The sequence below is a fragment of the Cyrtonyx montezumae genome, unplaced genomic scaffold, assembly GCF_038088225.1.
Source record: "Cyrtonyx montezumae isolate F1298 unplaced genomic scaffold, pur_monq_1.0 scaffold_3, whole genome shotgun sequence".
Classification (NCBI taxonomy): domain Eukaryota; kingdom Metazoa; phylum Chordata; class Aves; order Galliformes; family Odontophoridae; genus Cyrtonyx; species Cyrtonyx montezumae.
This window is the reverse complement of record NW_027072034.1, coordinates 42,058,151-42,078,344: the sequence shown is the minus strand read 5'-3', so window position 1 is coordinate 42,078,344 and position 20,194 is coordinate 42,058,151. Positions and strand designations below refer to the sequence as shown.

General features: G+C 40.7%; 1 protein-coding gene across 3 annotated transcripts in view; it reads left to right on the top strand.

The window, feature by feature from the left end:
• The window catches only part of ARHGAP6 (Rho GTPase activating protein 6), a 287,722-nt gene that overhangs the window by 209,708 nt on the left and 57,820 nt on the right, over nt 1–20,194 (top strand). Inside the window, exon 1 of one of the 3 annotated variants that reach the window (XM_065741367.1) lies at nt 11,080–11,413. The exons of the other annotated variants lie outside the window; for them this stretch is intronic. The gene's annotated coding sequence lies outside the window, so the exon portion shown is untranslated. Of the gene's footprint in view, nt 1–11,079; nt 11,414–20,194 lie in introns of those variants that run through there. 3 annotated transcript variants of the gene reach the window in all.

Sequence of the window (20,194 nt, the reverse complement as noted above, 5' to 3'; positions counted from 1 at the left end):
TATCCTCCTTTCCTACTTTTCAACCTATAACAATGATGTAGTCTCATTCCTTTAATTCTATTTTGATAATGCAGTCTTCTAAATGTATGAGATCTTTTGTTTAAACCACTGCTGCACTGCGAACACACAGATGGAACATACTTGTTTAAAAATTTTATGTTGCTGTCCCCACTGGCAAAAGTTCCTAAGCAGGCAGGTGTAGCTTCGTCAGAGCCCCTCTGTATTTGTGTGTCACAGTGGTTGCTGCTGGGTTGTTTTACTGGGACACAGTGTCCAGGATTTAGAGAACAGATCCAGATCCAACACAGTATAAATCCACATGATAGCTTAGATGAATGTTTTTTGGCTTGTGGAGTTTGAAAATCTATGGTGGCTGTCCAAAGGACCAATAAATTATCTGTTCTTGGATTTAGGTTATAATAAAATGTTATTGGCCAGGTAGATGTCTGCTTTCTGGAGTTTGTCTTTTGTACATAAGATATGTAGTGATAAAGAATGGAGGGACTGCAGTGCAACTGAGGGTAAAGGAGCAGACCCTGGCTGTGTTTATATGGGGACAAAAACTGAGTGATTTAATAGCCTTATTGAATTCAATCTGGAATGAGCAAATAGGAGTGAGGTCAAATCTGGTGGTAGGTCAGTAGGAAACAACCACTTTGTGTTATTTTTTTGCACTCAAAATGTGGTCCTAAATAATGAAAAAAGATGCTTAAATAAAAGCCTGTCAAAACATTCTGATCAGTAATGGTTTCTTCAACATCAGCGTACTGCAAACTGACCTTTCAAGCATCTTGCTATAAAAAAATGACTGTTTCAGTATTTATTTCATGTGTAGTTTTGTTGATTTTATGACAGCATAATGTAAGCCTAGGCAGCTGTAGGTACACAGATCAGAGGCTACTGAAGACTTTTTGTGCTGATTGTGTTAGTAAGGGCAAAGAATACAATGGTGTTTTTCTTTTCTGTTTGGAGGAGTTGCAGTTATTTGCTGTTCATGTCTTTTGGGGTTGAAGGGGGAGCCGTTACCAAAATGCAGCAGGACTAGAGAAAAGCACTGGAGAAAAACAGGACAATATATGATGTTTGTGAGCATAGTTAGAAACCTGAAACTGATGGCAACTGGGGTGGACATTGTTCCCACCCAGCTTTTCACAGAATCACAGATGTTGGAAGGCACCTCTGGAGATCATCTACTCTCACCCCCAGCTAAAGCAGGCTCTCCACAGTAGGTTGCACAGCAATGTCTCCAGGGGGTGTTTGAGTATCCACAAAAAGTGAGTCTCCACAACCTGTCTGGTGCTCTGTTGCTCTCACAGTAAAGAAATTTTTCTTCATGTTTGTATGGAATTTCCTGTGTTCCAGTTTGTGCCTGTTGCTCCTTGCCCCATCACTGGGCACCACTGAAAAGAGCCTGGTCCCATCCACTTGTGTCCTGTCCTGTAGATGTTTATAAGCATTGTTAAGATACCATCTTGGTCTTCTCTTCTCCAACAGTCCAAGTTGTCTCAGTCTTTCCTCATAAGGAGATGCTCCAGGCCCCCAGTCATCTCTGTGGCCCTCCGCTGGGCCCTCTCTAGAAGTTCCCTGTCTTTCTTGAACTGAGGATCCCAGAACTGGACACAGTACTGCAGATGTGGCCTCATCAGGGCAGAGCAAAGGGGGAGGATCACCTCACTTGCCCTGCTGGCCACACTCTGTTTAATGCACCCTAGGATACCATTGGCCTTCTTGGGCATCAGGGCACACTGCTGGCTCGTGGTCACCCTGTTGTTCACCAGCACCCAAGTCCTTTCCAGCAGGTCAGCCCCTAACCTGTACTGATGTGTGTAGTTATTCCTCCTCAGGTGTAGGACTCAGCACTTGTCCTCACTGAACCTCATTAGGTTCCTCTCTGCCCAACTCCTCAGCTTTTCCAGCTTGATGCTAAATAGCAGTGCACCTTCTGGTGTGTCAGTCACTCCTCCTAGTTTCATATCATCAGCAAATTTACCGAGAGTTCATTCTATCCCCTTATCCAGGTCATGATGAAGATGTTGAACAAGACTGGCACCAGCCACAGGCCTCCAACCAGACTCTTCACCACTGATCACAACCTCTGAGTTCTTGATCCCCCTCACTGTCAACTTGTCTGTCCCACACTTCCTAAGCCTACCTATGAGGATGTTATGAGAGAAAGCGTCAAAAGCCTTGCTGATGTCAAGGTACACAACATTCACTGCTCTGTCCCCATCTACCTAGCGAGTCATGACATCACAGGAGGCTACCACACTGGTCAAGCATGGTTTCCCCTCGATGAATCCATGCTGACCACTTCTGATAACCTTTTCTTCCACTTACTTTCACTTTGTTTCCCCTAGGCGCACTCCTAGTCCTTATGATGGAGAGCATCAATGAGGGAAATGAAAAATGTGAGGCTTGTTCAGAGTCAAACCAAACTGAGTCATTTCTTTATTCCCACAGTTCCTGCGTTGCACGTTCCCCAGTGAACATGAAATATTGGCACAGGGCTAAATTAACTTTTAAGGTCGTGAAGACAGGAGAGCCTGCCGGTACGCACAGCCTGTATTTTAACAAACTCAAGCAGCCAGAATGGCTGCAGGAACTTGCTTTATGCTAAGACCAGGAATCTCACACATCAGTGTTTAACAGCTCCTTCGGTATCTGTTTCGCAGAGGCAGAGAGAACTTTTGTGGGGTCCCAGCAAGCCCTAGCCCTGACAGCTGGTTGCTGCTAGAGGGCTGAGCAGAGCAGTGCATGGGAATCCACTGTTCCTTTAAGGAAAAAGACATTCCACTGCACTAGTGCTTTGGCTGGAAATACAACCTTTGTCAGCTCTCCACTCTCAGGCAGAGCTGTTTGTGTCTTAGTGATGCCAGCCTGTTAAAGGGGCAGCACGGTGAGATGCTTCCTTTAGTTCTGAGTGCAGCAGCATTTATTACGGGTTTGTTCAGGTCACAAGAAGCAATGTAAAGTTAAATCAGTAGTGTGACATGATGTGGTTTAAGTGGTTAGCTAATCTGGAACTTGTCCCGCTTCTTTTCTCTGGTAAGATAAATGAGCTGGGCCAGTGCCTATTCCCTCTTCTTTTCTATTCTTTCTTCCCCCTCCTGTCCTCTCTCTCCTGGACTTCTGAGAAAGGTTTTGTCTGGATAACGTGAAGTTTTAAGAACTCTTTATCTTGCACAGTCTGGAATACTTCTTACTCTCTTGACCACAGTACAGTGAAAAAAACAAGTAGGCACGTTTTATAAAGAAAACTTTAATGGGAGGTGTGATGGATGGTTCCTTGAGTTATTTCTATACTTACCAGAAGATTTGAACCTGAGACATATAGACACTCTAATATATCAGTAGTTGGCATCTTAGTACTTTAACTTAGTGCTTAGTGCTTGGGTACAGGAGTTTTCTTTTTGTTATGCAGCTATTTGTATGAAACAAAGCATAACTTGTTGGTTCTCATTTGGAGTAACGCTGAAAAACAATATTAAAAAAAACCAAAGACTTTCTAGCTCTATTTGTTTGGAGTACTGCATACTATGCTTTCTCCTGATGGACATCTCAGATACACAAATTATATTATACATTTTAATGTGCTTTTAAAGACTGTATATTCTTCTATTGTGTGCTTTTCTGCTTGTTTATAAAAGACTATAAGGGAAGGAAAGAGTGAAGTTAATTTCCAGAGAGAAGTGTTTTAGGATACTGGGCATTTTTCCACTGAACATCTCTGTGGAAATCTGGAAAAAGTATTATTTCAGTTCTCTACAAGAAAATAATGCTCTAACTGTACTTCTCTTTCCCACCATCAATAAACTTGAGAAAATTCTTCAGTAATTATTAACTAGTAGAAAAAAAATGGAGCTTGCTTTTAGAAAGAGCAGCTTGGGACTTTATTTGTTTTTAAATAGCATACTCTCTCAAGTGTGAACTGTGGATGGTATTTGTACTATTGTCTTCTGTTTTGCTTTCATATAGAAGACAGCTTTAGCATTTTGGAAAAGGAGTGGGAGGAAGGTGGTGTTACCTATATCATTAGAACGTATGGATGTTCTTTGCATTTCTGCATTGCATGCTTCTCTGTAAAGCCTGCTGTAACTTGAATATCTTCTGTATAGAATGGGCTGGCAATAACAAAGCCCCTGAGGGAATTAAAAAGATCTCTGGTTCTTTTCATGTTTTTGGCTATGAATGTTTTTTCAGAAAGGATGGATAAAGCCAAGAAAGCTTTAATCTATTACTGGTTTCTATTGGTTTCAATTCCTCATTATTAACTATATAACAACATCATGCATCACAAGTGGAAGTTTAACACATTAATGTTTGATGACTATTTAATTGTGGCATCCATCATTTTATGTTCTGCACTGCTGAAAAAAAGAGCACAATCCTACTTTCAGTGAAGTTACTGCAAATCTGCCATTCATTTTTGTGACAGTTCATATTCTTAGAACTCATTGGGACAGTTTTCAAGGTAAATTTTTATGGTGCTGGAAAATCTTCCTGTAGAGTTTGGCACCAAATTGGATGAAAAACAGTAGTAGCATAATTAAAAATTGAGACCAACTGCAGTTTATTTTGTAATATTGCAGTGTGTGCCCAGTTCCCAGGGGAAAATAACTGCTGCAGCAGTTGAAGAACACTGTCTGTGATCTCTGTCTTCCCAGGGATGGACTCAGCAGCTCCACCCAGTTCCATTGCTATAAATGGCAATTGGACTGAAGGGAATTAGAACAAGCAATGAACTGAGCAAAGGCAGGTTCATCCACAGCTGACATTTTTACTGCTGGGTATGAAGTTCCTAAAATGAAGAATGGCCTGGAGCCATTTTCTACTGCTTCATTTGAGAGGCAGGCTGGGCTCTGCAAGGAGGGCTTGTTGCAGTAGAGGTACTGATGGCCTGACCAGGCTGGAGCCACTTGGTTTAGGGATCAGAGGAGGGACTGCAGCTGAGCAAACACTCCGCCTTGGGAAGTGTGCTGATGAGCTTGCCAAAAACCCTGTTGTTTCATCAGGCAGCTGTGGAGATGACTGTTGATAACTATGTTCATCATCTTCCTGCTACCTGGCTGGAAAAGGTTAGAGCTCAGAGGAAAGTATCAGCACTTGACGACTGGGAAAAGTGGTATTTTAACGTGGAACTTGTCTTGTGTCACTTTATGTCTACAATTGAGCCACGCTGTAGATGTAAATGTCTGTACTGGCTCCTGGTTGTGAATGAGAGGGATGTAGAAAGGTACTTCTGGAGTTTTGTTCTCATCTCTGTAAGCCAAACAAAAGAGAGGGCATCCCTACAAACTGCTGTTCCTCACCACTAGTTGGAACTCAGTTACAGTGCCTAGTTTAGATATGGATGCCTGTACTTTGATGGGAGTCCCACTGTGGGTCTGATCTGTCCCTGAGCTAAGCTGTACGCATCTGAAACACTTCGGTGACTGCTGACTATAGTTATTCTGCCACGTGAAAAGGGTAAAACTTCTCAAAGTCTATGGGATTCCTCAAGGATAAATTAATTCATTGTATAATGAATGATGTATGGTTTAATAGTAATAAAAGCGATAACAGCAATCATAATCATTAGTTTTGTGTTGTGGGAAAAGTCACAGAGGAGCAGCCTTAAGGAGTTTCTGTTTAAAGTTTATTCGGTGCAAGATTTGAATGGAGAAGTTTAATGAAAATAACCTTCTGTGGAATAATGAACGTATAATTTCATTTAATAGATGCTTTTTTATCTTCTCAATATCCATCTGCAAACATCATTGAGTGTTGGTATCCATCTGTATCAATGTATATCCTGTCTACAGGGACTGTAATTCCCTAAGCCAGGGTCATGCGTCTTGCTGATGGTATCAATCCATCAGAGTACTTCCACACGACACAGAGCTGTAGTAAAAAGCACTACTAAGGCAGAAGTGTGCAAAACATGCTTGCAGACATGTCTCTGAAGGTGAGATTTACCTACACTAACTTATCTCCTGGAGATAAAACTCTTAGGAAAATACCAACTGTCATAAAGTTGACTTGTAAAAATATTGTTAACAGTGACAGCATTATAGATGCCTTTAAAACCAGTGTCTTCTTTTAGAAATATACTGAGTTTTCAGCTTGGTCCCTTAAAAGTCGCTCTCATAGCTGAGGATATTTATTCTGATCCATTTCTTGAATGGGATGCAGCTGTTGAATTCTTCAGATCTGAGTAAAGTCTTTAAAGGCTTTATTTATATTGTGCTTTTTTTCTGTTCTCCTCTGGTTTTGAACAAATAGCCACAACTTCAGTTGATGGAAATTATCGTACTGTAGCATCCCCCCAGCACAGACAGCTCTTGAATCTGTTCCTTGGGGATTCAGGGAACAAAGAGTACATCTAAAGCAATCAGCTAAAATTCATCTGCAGTCTGTTAGGAACTCCTTGCAGTGATACTGAAGTGTAGGAAGCTCTCCAATCTTTTTGTATTTCAAAATACACACTTATGGCTTGAGTTCCCCTTGAATAAACCTTACTATTATTAATGAGGTGTGTAAAATATTCTCCCTTGGCTCACCAACGGGCATAATGCAGATAAGGACTATTTAGCTCAAACCTCAAAATGAATTTTGCCTTTATCTTAACCGAAATCTTTGACAATAGGCTGAAATGCTTATATTTTGATGTTAGTGTAGCGTGATGAAAGTTCCAGAGCGATATACTGTGGTGCTCTGTGTATGTAGGATGAGGAGCTCTTTATATTGCAATAATGTGGGACCCAGCAACAAACCTCATTTTTCAAGTAGTTGTTGATTTTGCAAGGATATTGCAGTGAAAGCTCTTTAACTTCCTGTGTTTGCCTGCCCTTTTTACCAGGAGTCTCGTCTCTTAAAACCTACGCTGTTGGTTCCTTCATTTTTTTCTAAGCACTTTCCTCACTCTGTAATGAAAAGTAAAACGACTTGAAAAGAGGCTTGTGTAGATCCTTCAACTGACTAAAGTGTATTTAAATTACAGAATTAATAAGGTTGATAAGAGGAGGGGAGCAGCTGCTGTGGCCACTCATCATGGGCAGATTAAAATAATTGAGTTGGGGCCGTCTGTTAGATTGCCATTAAAAATTTTAAATAGGAGCAGAGAGCATTTGGCAGTCCTCAACAAAAGCTTGCGAGGGGAGAGTGGGTAAGGAGAGGTGCTGGAAATGTTTTGTGTTGTTCCTTCATCTAAAAATAGGCCTTTGGTTTGCCTCTGAGCTTGTTTGTCTTTCATTTGGAGGCTGTAGATGTAAAGTTGCCTTTCTGGAGCTTGAGGACCAGGCACTTTGCTATAAGCTTCATTGATGCCCCAGTGCCACATTTCAAAAGCAGGCTCTGGGGCTGTGTCCATGTTGGTGTGGTTTGGTGTGTGGCAGCTGTTGACAGCCTCCCTGGAGACCCCACTTATGGTGAGGGCTGAAAGAGCCCTTTGCTGTGCCCTCTTCTCACCGAGCACTCTTTCAAGATCTAGTGTGCAATTTTGCAAAACATGGTTTGAATCCGTAGTCCTGTGTATGTGCTTCTTTTGCCTATAGGAGATGTAAACGTGCCCAAAGAAGGGAGTTTGCCTTGTGATTCAACCAGAAGCAGCCGATGGCCTGCAACTGCCCCTCTGCCCAGCGCTGCTGCTCGCAGCAATGCGGGTTGTTGGACCTCTATTGAGGGAAAAGGTGCTATACAGCCTATACAAAAGCAGAGTTGTGAAGTGAGTTTTTCATACTCAGAGTATGTTTGACTGGCTTCAGAAGTCTGAAACAGGGATAAAACAGAGTGCACTCCTCATGTGCTGCACTCCTGATGGCAGCAGTATGGGCATGTCCAAACAAACCCTGCTTCTGTTACTTTGGGGATGGGAATGCACCTCTTCCCCCTCTCCACCCGTTTCACTGTCCCTGCAGCTCCTCACAGCTTTCGTTTTCTAGAAACAGAGATGCTGCTTCAAGTTCTCTTTTAATTTATCTCACGATGTAGGCTTTTATTAGATCCAAATATGACTTGTCAGAGCACTCACATTATCTCTTTTGAAGTCATCAGTTTCTACTAACAGCACTTAAAAGTGCTATTAAAACTATTAAAAATAATAATAATAAAAGGAGTTAATATGTTAATTGCTTTATCTTGCTTTCTGCATTTTAGAGTCTGTGGGATAGATGCAGACAGTCTCTGGAGCATTATGGGGTGTTTTGTGGCTACCAGACCAGATGGTTCAGATATAAGTGCCTTGTTTGCATATGCAACTTGCTACCACTTCTATGTTTTCACAGATCTTAGGAACACATCAAGTGTAAAGCTAAGTGAGGTTCTTGTACTTCTAGTACTTACTTTTCTTTTTGAATGAACTGTGTCACCAGAGCTTAGTGAGCCTAACCTTCCATGGCTGTGAATGCCCAGTTTATCTCTGGGGCTCCCCAGTATAATTCAAAGGAATCCAAGAAACACTGACATAGCATTTTTCAATTGCTTTCTTTGGAAATACAAAGATTGAGAGCATTTTTATTTAAAATAGCACTGCTGTGACCCCTGGAAGCTATAATGAATGTTTTTGATGCTCCAGGCTCTATGTGATGAGATGAGCTGTAAGGGACATTGATCTCTGGCAGTGCGGTGTTGCCCTTTGAGGTCAGGGAAGGGATCTGTCGTGAGAACACTGATCAGGGTGGGAAAGGTAGCAGAGCATGAGAGGCACTGGAATTGCAGCTCCCATGAGACACACCAGCGGGTTTTTGAGTGAAAACATCTTTCTTAGCTGCAAACTTCTTTGAACTTTTTCACCAAGCCACCACTTTTTCCACAGAAAACATATTCTTTGTGACTGTTTTCTAAGACAGAAGCCTTATTTTCCACTGAAAGAAAAAAAAAGGGGGAGAGATTTTTGGTCAATTATATTTCTGAAGCTATTTCTGACAGTCCCATGAGGCGTTCGTGGCCAGCATTGGTCACTGGTGTAACAAGAGATCAGCCAGAGGAATTCTTGGCTGCCTGCTAATTTAGTTCTCCTAATCTCATCCAAGAGGGGTGTAGGTTCCTTGGAATTTTGCATAATTAAGAAACACATTAAAAGTTACATACAGCTTGTCTGTGAATGTTGAATTTTCAGTATCAGAATCGGTTGATCAGTTTCTCAATGATACTTTACCCCACGGTCAGTTGTAAGTTTTAAGAAGAATATTTATGAGTCCTCTGGGAAGAACATAGCCTCTCCATATACTGTATTTATTAGATTACGTTCCATCCTGAGTAGTGTTTTGGTTTGGTTTGATTGTAATAGAAAGTTGTATATTACTGAAAAGAGTATTGTTGGAATGGAAAAAAAATGGAAAAAAGAAAATTCCCCAGGTACTCTGGTAGCTAATACAAATGTATTAACGATGTAAAAATAAGTCTAGATGTAGTCTGTGTGCCAAAATGGAACCTTCGTATTTTTGGAAAGAGCATTATTATTGTCTGAATAATCTGAAGAAGCCTGATTTAAAACAGAACTCAACATATATCACTGGATTCCTCTGTTTCTGAGCAGGAAACTCTTGTTGTCAATGCATAGTTCCAATTAGTAATAATCAATAGATATGTTAATGGAGTTAAAGGAACAAAAGCTTGTCTGGACCTCATAAATACAAGGGGGACGGCCTAACTGTATTCTTCACTCCCGCTTTATTTTGTCTTCTTGCAGACTACCAGAAAACGTTGGGGATTTTTAGATAGCTTGTTTGCAGAGCATGAAAGTGGCAGTTCCTTCCTCATATGGCTCGAGCGAGTGAGTTTCTGAATGAGTATGTCTCCATTTCTAGTTATGGAAATAACATTATTTTTGTTAGAGGAAATGCAAAGATTAATAACACAGGACATAATGGCTGGAGAAACTTGGTTTTAAAGAAAGATGTCAAGTGGGACTGATGTACAGCATAATTTTGAGATGACCAGCAGGAGACTGATCTCTGGCTACAGCATTGTGAAGAGGAGAGATAAGTTTTCCTTCAGTGTCCTTGGTTTGTGTTGAGAGCAAGCACAATCAACTGACAGTACTTGTATAAGAAGATTATTCAGTAGGACAGTTTTTCTTTGGAAGACTTGAATGGTGCCTTGCTCCATGGTGACACCCTGGCTGTTCTTAGCACCACTCTGCCATAGGTAGTGTAAAAAGACTGGAAATGAAGTTGAGAAGCTACGTGGATGTGATGTCTAAACTATGAGGCTCTGAAAGTGCTGAGGTGTATGCTTTGACTTCCATGGGCTTTGCATAAGTCGTTGAAAATAGAGATGTGTGATGTGCACATGTGGTGGTAGCAGGCAGTACTCGTGGCTGCCAGATATGTCCAGCATATGCTTCTGACTCGTGGATGCTGGCTGCCTCACTCAGGCTGATCGTGTCTGCTCAGCCTATCTAGGTGTAGCAGTAAACAAAGCATCTGGGCAGATTGATGGGGAAAAAATCACGTTCTGCATCACCATCACCTGTGACTTCTCTTCAGTGAGCAGCCTGATGGAGTCCCAAGTTGTATGGAGTGAGAAACAAACTTGTCACTCTGCATGCTTATTTGGTGAAAAGCCAGCTAGTGCGGAACTGCAGTTGAAATCATTGGTGATTCAGTGTTTGTTTTTCACAAATTGCCTACACTTCCAGCCCACGCACTAAAGATGACAGCATTGTATATGCGGACTGTGAACGTGACAGACGTTATTTATGAAGTAGTGCCTTCATCAAGGCTTTTTCTTTCCTAGCAAATTGTGTAAAATAGCCTCTGCATTGCTCTTGTCAAAATGGTGTTATAAATATAGCTCCTTTGCTTGTTGGAGCAAAAAGTTTTTAAAGGTGTTTAAAAAAACTGCAGACTGGCTGTATGAGAAGGCCAGACAGAAAACACCAAGTGCAGTTCGCTGTGTGCTCCAAGGAATAGCAGCAGCTGCTTCCAGCATTCTTTCAGCTATTCCTAATAGGGAAAGCTTGCGCAGTTATAATCAGTTTTGAGTCTGTACAGCCATGTGGAAGAGGGATTTTTGAGGGGAGACATACCCCTTCCTAACCACTCCTCATACTTGCTCAAAACATTTTCTCTGAAATAAGAAGTGGGGAAGTCAGTTAGAGCTTGCCTGCTTCTGATGCACAGGCGCTGTGTGACACAGCCCTCAGCTGTGCTGGACTCCCAGCTTGCTTCCACGCAGAGAAACAAAGAGATCAAATTTTCCCCTTAAGATTCATGACCGTAGGAGCCTCTGGCAGACAAAGATATGTGGGGAGTCATATCTGCTTCAGCTGGGCTCTTTCTTGGACACTCAGTGCACGGTCTCAGGACAACTACATTGTTCTTACCTTAAGCTTATTTTACAAAAAGTCGTAGTTGGAATCAACCTTGCAATTCAGGTCTAGTTTGATCAAGTACTGAAGGACACTGAAGACGCAAGAGAGCTTAGTTAATGGGTAAGAAAACTGAATAATCTTGAACATGGTGTAGTAGAGGTAAGTGGAATGGAGATCATATGCTGAAATGTGATGTTCATGGTGACTTCTATTTTTTTTTTTTTTTTTTTTTTGGGTGCTTTAGTGAAGTTTGAAGAAAATAGAACAGCTTTGCCTCTGGGGAAAAGACTGGCACTGCCTAGCACTTGCCAGGCTCTGTAGGTACATCGTCACATGGAGGACCCTCAAATACTCTTTGAGACTAATTTCATTACCTTGCATGTTTTCTTAGTTAGACTTAGAGGAATGAAACTATGGAAAGAGAAGTGACATTACTTTTTCAAAGCAAACTGCATAATTAGGCAGATTAGTATTTAACAGTGTTCATCAAGTGCTGCCTTGCTTTGATGTCTGCAATGCTTACTACACTTATCATGCTTTATATTCTGCCTATGTGAAGACTGTAAACCAGGCTGCTGCAAGAAAACATACTGGGGAGAAAGGGTTCTCAAGAGCTGATGGGTTGACAGTTACAGCTGCTGTTCAGTTACAGTTAGGTTCAGTTTGGCAATAACACTTTCTGTAAGCATCAGGTTTTATGGACTTGACTGCAGCGTTGCTGGATTTCTAAGTTTTGGTTAGCTGTGCTGAGCTGAGTGGAGAATAAGAGCTGTTCATCTTCTGGCTCAGTCCGTGAGGAGCTTGTAACTCTAGCAATTGTTTCTGTTTTTCATAACAGTGGGAACTTTATGGGCTATTTTTCCCTCTCTCTGTCCAAAATAAATGTGCTGCTTAAAAACAAAGACAGAAATGGCAGAGTCTTTGGCAAGCACACGGTATGAACTTGGGGTACCGTGGGCTGGAGGGGCAGTTTACAGAATGCACCTTTCTGAGAACTGATGTTGCACCACAGTGGCTTTATTGGTGTGGACCCATTTTACACTTCTTGCTTTGGAAGTCCACATTTTTAACAATCCTCCACCTTCATAGATAGTAAAGCATCAGTGTGCTTTTTAGTAGTCTTTCCAGGTATATAAGCAGATCCATCAGTCTGATTTGTAGCTATATATTCACTCAGAGCAGTTTGTATAGTTACATTTTAACATGTTAGTCTCTTGGATGATATTTCATTTAATAGCAAATCAGCAGATGCATATGCACAACTGTGGTGGATTTTTTTTTACAAGAAATGATGCAGCAGTGCTTCTTGAAAAGCTGAGGTAGTGACCTTGGCTGTGCATTGCGAGAGCACATGCGCTGTTTCAGTGCGCAGAAAGCAGAGAAAAAGTAGTGACACTGATTAAAATTAATGACAGTGCTAGTGAGCACAAATCCACCTCTTCGTACTCAAAATATTTTCCCAATTATTAGACTTTTTGTATTTTCTGTACTTTCTGAAACTTTCTCTAAGGAAGCAATAGGAATGCTGGAACCTGCTGCTGATATGGGTGGGAATTTGATATCTCATATATTAAAACCAACCAACCAAGCAACCAACCATAGTGCCAATAAACAGGTGTAGATTGACAGAGCATCTCAGCTGACTTGCTAGTGCAGACCTCTGCCAGGGTGCCCAATGTGGGTGTGTAGGACAGGGTAGGGTTTGCATGTGTAAACATAGTGAAAATGTGTTGTGATTATATAGCAAATGAGCAAAGCCACTGAATCTAATTGCTTCCTTTCTACACGTTTGAAATGAGCCTGTTCTTGCCTCCAAAACATGCATTCTATGTCACTGTGTCTGAAGTGACGTTAGTAACACAAACTCAAACTCACAACTCAAAATTTATGTAAGAGGAGGGCTCATACGACACCTTTATTTCAGTACAGACTGGAAGCTGATGTGGTAGCTAATTGTGCCATAATAACCTGAATGACCTGAACCATTTTTTAACTGGAAATGTGTAGTTCACTTGCACATGGATTCAAACTGCAGAGAAATATTATCCTCTCTGTGAGCAGCAGTGAATGTTGAGGGCAGGCCCTGCTGGATGTTCCTACACCAGCTCTAGGAGCCATCCGATCACCTGCTGTGCTTAGCAGGTTGCTCTGGAGGGATATAGCAGCCTCTGTCACAGGCACATATGGAAGTGGGAGTGGATGTTGGAGCAGTCAGCATTTTCCTAGTGAGGGATGGGATGAGGATGAAGCCTGGGTCCAGCTTGTGCTCTAATCTTGGGTGTACCCCTGGTCCTGATACCTCTCTGTTGTAGCTCAATAAGCTCTCACTCTTGTGCTTCTAAAGGCAAATATTTGAAGATGGCTTGCATTTTGTTCCCATCAACTTATGTCAACCTCCACACCTCTCCTTTCAGTAGTATTTGACTTTCCAACCAGAGCTGGTACATAGGTAATTTGAGCAGCTGTTCAGCATGCAACAAATCCTTTCCATAAGTAGTGTCAGAGTTTATAGAAAATAGTAATTTGGACCACTTGAAACAATACAAATGGGGTTTTGTATTGAATTAAAAGCTTTTCTATTGTTAGTCAAATATCAGTCCTTGGAGCCTTGAAATTAATTATTTTATTTTTCTTCATAATGAGATTCTAGCTATACACTCCAGTCAGATAATGCAATCTCTGTGTAACTTAAAAGCTCAAAATCCAGAAGGTAAACTAAAATACTTGTGTATTTGTAAATCTTGTATATGATACTTGGTATGATTTTTCTCAGTCATTTGGAAATGATAGTGTGTGTTCTCTCATGCACATTCGTTCAAATAGTAGGTTATGATTTTTTTTTTTCTTTTTTACTGAATATACAGATGCCACTCCTAGTCAGTTAAATGTATGCTGTAGTCAAACTAATCCTTGTTACTGAATCCAGATACTGCTGTACTAGCTGAGGTCCCAGCAGTTTTCATAGAATCACAAGATTGGAAAAGACATCTAGGCCCACCCAGTCCGTCCATCTATCCACCACCAGTATCTCGCACTAAGCCGCATCCCTCAGTACAACTTATAAACATTTTTTGAACACTTTCAGGGACAGTGAATCCACCACATCCCTTGGCAGCCAGTCCCTTGGCACCTGACCACTCCCTCAGAGAAGTATTTCCTAACATCCAACCTGAATCTCAGCTGGCACAACTTGAGGCCATTCCCTCTAGTCCTATTGTTAGTTACATGGGAGAAGAGGCTGATCCCCACTTCAATATAACCTCAGAAGGTATTGTGTTCCTTACTGCTTCGGAGGGGCATTATTGTATTGCTTCAGGATGAATAAAGCTACAAATAGGACTTATGCTTACATTTGTTTAGTCTAGGTTGTTTAAATATATTTCATATATAATTTAGGCCTTATATTTTCCTTTGCTTAATGTCAACTTCATTAGAATTAAGAAAAAGAACAGTATTTCATATGTTTAGTAAGAGCTTAACAGAATGGTCAGGCATTGGAATGGGCTGCCCAGGGCAGTGGTGGAGTCCTATCTCTAGAAACATTCAAGAAATGTGAATGTGACACTAAATAACATGGTTTAGCTGTGGGATTTGATAGGTATGGTTGATGGTTGACTTGATCTCGGAGATCTTTTCTAATCTAAATGATTCCTTGCATACTTCTATGAATATGGTATGAATGGAAGTTCTACAGTGCACTGGTGTATGCAGCGTATCCTCTGGCTCCCAAGTCTGGAGAATTGAGCCAAGGTTGTTGTCCAGACTGACCCCATCTACTTGTTGATTTGGGACAGAGGTAAGCACAGACAGAACCTATGGCTTGTTGTTTTGCTTCCTAGGTGAGTGATCACTGACCAGGAACATGTTTGTGTTGGTAGCAGAGGCTGGGACAAGATCTATTTAAGGCAGCTTTGCCACTAAAAATAATATTCATGGAGCTATTGTATCTGATTTGTGGTCAGCTGCCATTAGCTTGCAGAGTTCACATATTTCTGGTCAAGCAAGAAACTGTTTTCACACCTCAGAAATAAATTGCAGCAACCTGTCAAAAAACAGTATGGGACTGATGAAAGGAATGAATTTTATTACCTTAATCAGCATCTGGCTATCCCAGATCTCTTGTGGTGAGATTGCTGAAAACACTTGTTTTTTTTAGTATAGGCAATTACTTTGGTTTCAGGCTGTATACTGCAGCTTGTTAACTGTACACGTGACAACTCACAACCAACAAAAAAACACAGTATGGCTTAATTCTCTTTTACTGATGGAAATATACAGACGTAAGTTCACATGAAGTCCAGTGGAACTTCAGCTACATTTAGAGTTTTTTAAAGTGCTCTTGTCTCCATTTTGGCACCTCTGCAAAAGTGTTCAGTCTCTTTTGGCTCTAATTGTAATGCTTCTGGATACATTCCTCCAAGGATACTGATGTTCAGTGAAGCAAGGCATTCTGAAAATCTGATCATGTTGGTTTTTTTGATGCATTTTACTGGAGATTGGTGTTCTGCATAGATAAAAAGTTTGCTACAGAGAGGATGCGTTAGGGATGAATATTTTGCTAGGCAATACTTTTTTTACTTCAGTCACATGTATTAATGTCAGAAGAGGAATGAAATGCATCTCCATTATACAACAAGTTTTTTCAAAGAGAATGCTATTAACTATTCTAAACATGAAACAGTATCCTGAGGTATTTGAAAAACTTGGAGAGGTTGATCCTAAAAGAACAGGAAATATTTTCCCCTTTATTTTAACAATTTTAATACTGCTGTGAAAAGACGGTTATTCTTCCGCTCCCTGTTTATCCTTAGACTAAAGTTAGAAGGCCTTTTTTTTATTATTTTTTTATTTTTTAACTCCCTGATAAATGGAAATTACCATTGTGGTATTCTGAACCATGTTTCTTCACCTCAGGACAGGCCCGTGCTGTCTCGCTACATTAAATATTTCTGCTGGTGATGTGCATTCTGCCTGCCCTGTGGGGAATACCAGCCTGCCAACACCACAGGGGCTGCTTGCTATGCAGAGCACTGATCCCAAGTGTCCTGTTTTCCAGCTGACAGTCCACAGTCCTGGGAACAAGGCAGGATGCAGCTCAGAATGAGGAAGTGCCTCTCCTTAGCAATGCCGTGGTTATATTAATTGCCATTAAATAGCTTTGATTCCTACAGCACTACTTAGTGAAGTGTGATCTTTTGCCAAAACTAATAGCTGTTTCTGTACATGTATTTTTTAGTATGCATAAGTATAATAGAGCTTAAGATAAGCTAACTTTCATACAAGACGCCAAAGTGCTACAACGGATCATCAGGCTGTACTCTTCCTAGATGAAACGTTTGGAATTTTTCCACTGATGTCAAGGGGAACAGGATGTCAACCTAGATAATGACGTTAATGAAGTCAGGCTTTCTTAATGAAGATTAATTGTTGGGGGCTCCATGCTTTGTATGTTCATCTTTGAGTGCCTCAGTGTCATGCAGTAAGTCTTGTGCTCCTTCGTTCTTGATTACATATTTAGAGATGCTGTTTTGGTAATCTGAAAGGCACATCTCCTTTTGTCGTACCAGCAGTCCCTTGAAGATTGTTGTTCTGATGCCTGCTGTATTTGGAGAAGATGTAGCAGTCTAGGTTGCATTAATTTTAACAGGATCTGGAAAGAAATACACTACATGCCTTTGGAGAATCATCTGGAGATGGGATGGCAGAAAGAGTGAAATTGTTGCACACCTATACCATCCAGGTGTTTACCCACTCTTTGTTAATCCGAAGATGGCTTTTTTAAAAGGCTAGGCATTTGCTCCTTAGCTGCATATAATGCTGAATACTTTCTTTAGTTTATTCCCCCTTCCCCTTCCCCTTCCTTTATGCCTCGCCAGGAACTCTGCTTTGTACTCTTGCTCTAGATCTGCAATGAAAGGCTGTCAGATTCGAGCAGCTTCCCATCAACATCAACTTCAGGGAAGTGAGGAAGAGAGAGATTGTATGTACAGACATCCAAATCTTGCTGGGGGGGGATATGAACTGTCAAAATCTGTGGGTTTATGGCTGAGGAGTGTGGAAGTGATTTTAGAGAGAGTTGAAATGAATTACCAGCGTAAGTGAAAAGCTTATAAAGCAGTAATTACTCAGAGTTTCATGAAGCTTAGGGAAGTAATTAAGCAAACAAAATTAAGACATTTCTGCCATATTACTGCAATATAACTTCTTGAAATACTGAACTCCTTTACAGTGGAGATGTATCTAGCTATAAACACATGGTTAAGTATTGCTAAGATAAGAAAAAAAACAAGGTAGGATAATTGGGTTTAATCTTAGTGGTTTCAAACAGGTTTCAGTAAAAGACTAATGAAAAGTAGACAGCTAATCTGATAATGGTATTTACCTAAATGAATACAGACAAAAGTCATTACTGACAATAATACAATAAGATAAAAATTGGCTTTCTGCATCTTGCATTAAAATACTGTACTATCTAAAACTGCCATGTGTGAAGGGCTCCTATTTCTTACCCAGTGCACCATCCACATTGCTTAGAAAGGCTTAAAGCTCCATAGTAATCAGCAGAGGTAATGGCCAGTGTGTTTGTTATCTGCAATCAGGATTCCTTGCAGTATTTGTCATCTTGTTTCTATAATGTACTAAGGATAGAAGTACAAGATTATGCTACAAGACATCTGAAAGACTGTTTTGGAGGCTCAGGGGAAAGATGTAAAGTACACAAGAGTCGCCTACAGATGCCTAAGAGTAATTTAAGAACACAGTGTTGCTGAAGTCAAGATGTACTGCTTGGGTTTATTTCAGAGCCACTGGACACCCAAGCTCTGAAGAAAACATTTGTAAAAATATCGCTAAAACTGCAGTCTGTATCTTGTTAAGAAGTGCTTATGACGGTGGACAAGAAATATGGGAAAAGTGGACAGATTTTTCAAAGGCACAAGATGCAGTTAAATCATTCATCTCCTCTGCTGAGTCATCTGCTCTGGTATTTTAGTTACATGCCTGATAAGTGAACTGAGCGGTTGTGAGGAGGAAAGATGTTCGATGTTAATGGGAGAGCCAGGGAGAAAAATGCGACTGTGAGGGAGAAGTGACTGGTTGTCAGAAGAAACTGGAAAAGGCTTTTAGTCTGGTTAAGGTTTTGTAAAAGTTGATTATGAAAGCACCCTCGCAATTAGCAGTTTGTGCTTATCTGGCCGATCACTTTATCCCAGAGCAATCTTTCTGTTTACAGTCTTGTCTACTGTTTATTTTTCTTCTTGCTGATGAAGGAACCACTTGCAGATCATGTTCTAATTAGTCCTACAGTCTAAAGAGAAAAAGCTATGTATGTATGCCTGAACACATGCAGGGCATAGACTTCAAAAGACAAATCCTGTGGCTTCGTGCTTAAGCATCTTCTCTTCCTCTTGAGCTTCTGCAAGGAGCTGTGTCAGGCTATTAGTTGAATGAGGATGATGAAATATGCCTTGTTAGAGAAACAGAAAATATTCTCTGTGACTGTCTTGTCCTTTTACTCCTTTGGTTGTCCCACATAGTATAGAATAGCTTTACACAATTGAGGTTTTTGTATGTGCACTTGTATCTCTTCCCAAAGGTATCTCAACTTTTCTGGACCTCTCCCAAGCCTGGGTGCTGTTGCAGATATTTGCTGGCTATGTGTAAGAATTCTTCAGTCAATTAGAAGGGAGGTGAAGCTTTTAAGTTACCTTCTGGCCCGCAAAGCGTAAGAGTCTATGAATAGATGAAGATGTAAAATATCGTACTTTGGCTCGTAGAAGACTGATATTTATTTGCCAAACAAAACAGAATTTTTCAAGGAGACATTTCTTCAGCCTCTGCTTTAGCAGATTAGGAGATTCCACTGGTCCTGACACATGATCTTCCAAAAATATTTCAGTTAATTACTCATGTGTTCCATTAGCGTAGTAAAACCCTATGTTAATGTGACCTAGCAGAGATTTTATCAAACACATCAAGTAAAAAAGAAGAATGTCTTGTGTAGTGCACAGAAACTGGGCAGAATGATTCCAAATTCTTTATTGCTGCTTAACGATCTGATGTGGAGTTCGAGGATGCATCCGACCATTTTTAGCCAACAAGGGCCAAGCTGGTGAGTGCCAAAGGCGTTTGGGGGGCTTACAGACTGACAGAATGAAAATCTTGGTTTGGAGGAGCAGTCTTCATCTGGTATGGGGCTTTATTCTTTTGCGTGGATGTAAACCTTCGACATGTTAATTTTTGTTTTTTAAATTTTTTTTTTAAGAGAGAGTTGAGGTGCAGCCATATTAAGGTAAAATTAGCTTGAGTAGGATAGCTAAGCCAGTGCTGAGCAGGCTTATTTGGTCATATAAAGCAGCAGAGCTCTGCAGAGTGGCTTCCTATGATCTCGAAAGGAGAATGTTGGTGCCAGTAAATGTTGTCTCTTGGAGTTAAACTTGTATGGCTGCATGCAACAGCTGAGCTGTGGCATTGTGGTGATACATCTTGCTGCCTGCAGTTACAAAACTAGCTCCGAGGTGAGGCAGGGGTGCAACTACCTGCAGTTAGATTTGCCCATGGTAACTTTTATGCAAAAAATAGCAGTAATTAGTTTGTCCATGCATAATTCCATTTAAGGAGTATCTGTTCCTAAAAGCTCCGTATACCTCCTTGGTTTTTGTGCTCTACAGGTAAACAGGACATGTTCTCAAAACTTTCCAGTCTTAATAAGCTGCTATCTCATAATTTTCTATTTTTCATGCCTTCACATTTCAAAATTAAAACATCCCAGTTATGCCTACTACGGTAAACATCTATCCATGGTACTTTTGTTTATGAAATGCTCATCTAAGAGAAATATAGATAAGATAAAATCCAGAAAAATCCACCCCAGAGGCCTGTACTTCTCTCTTTTTAGCATCT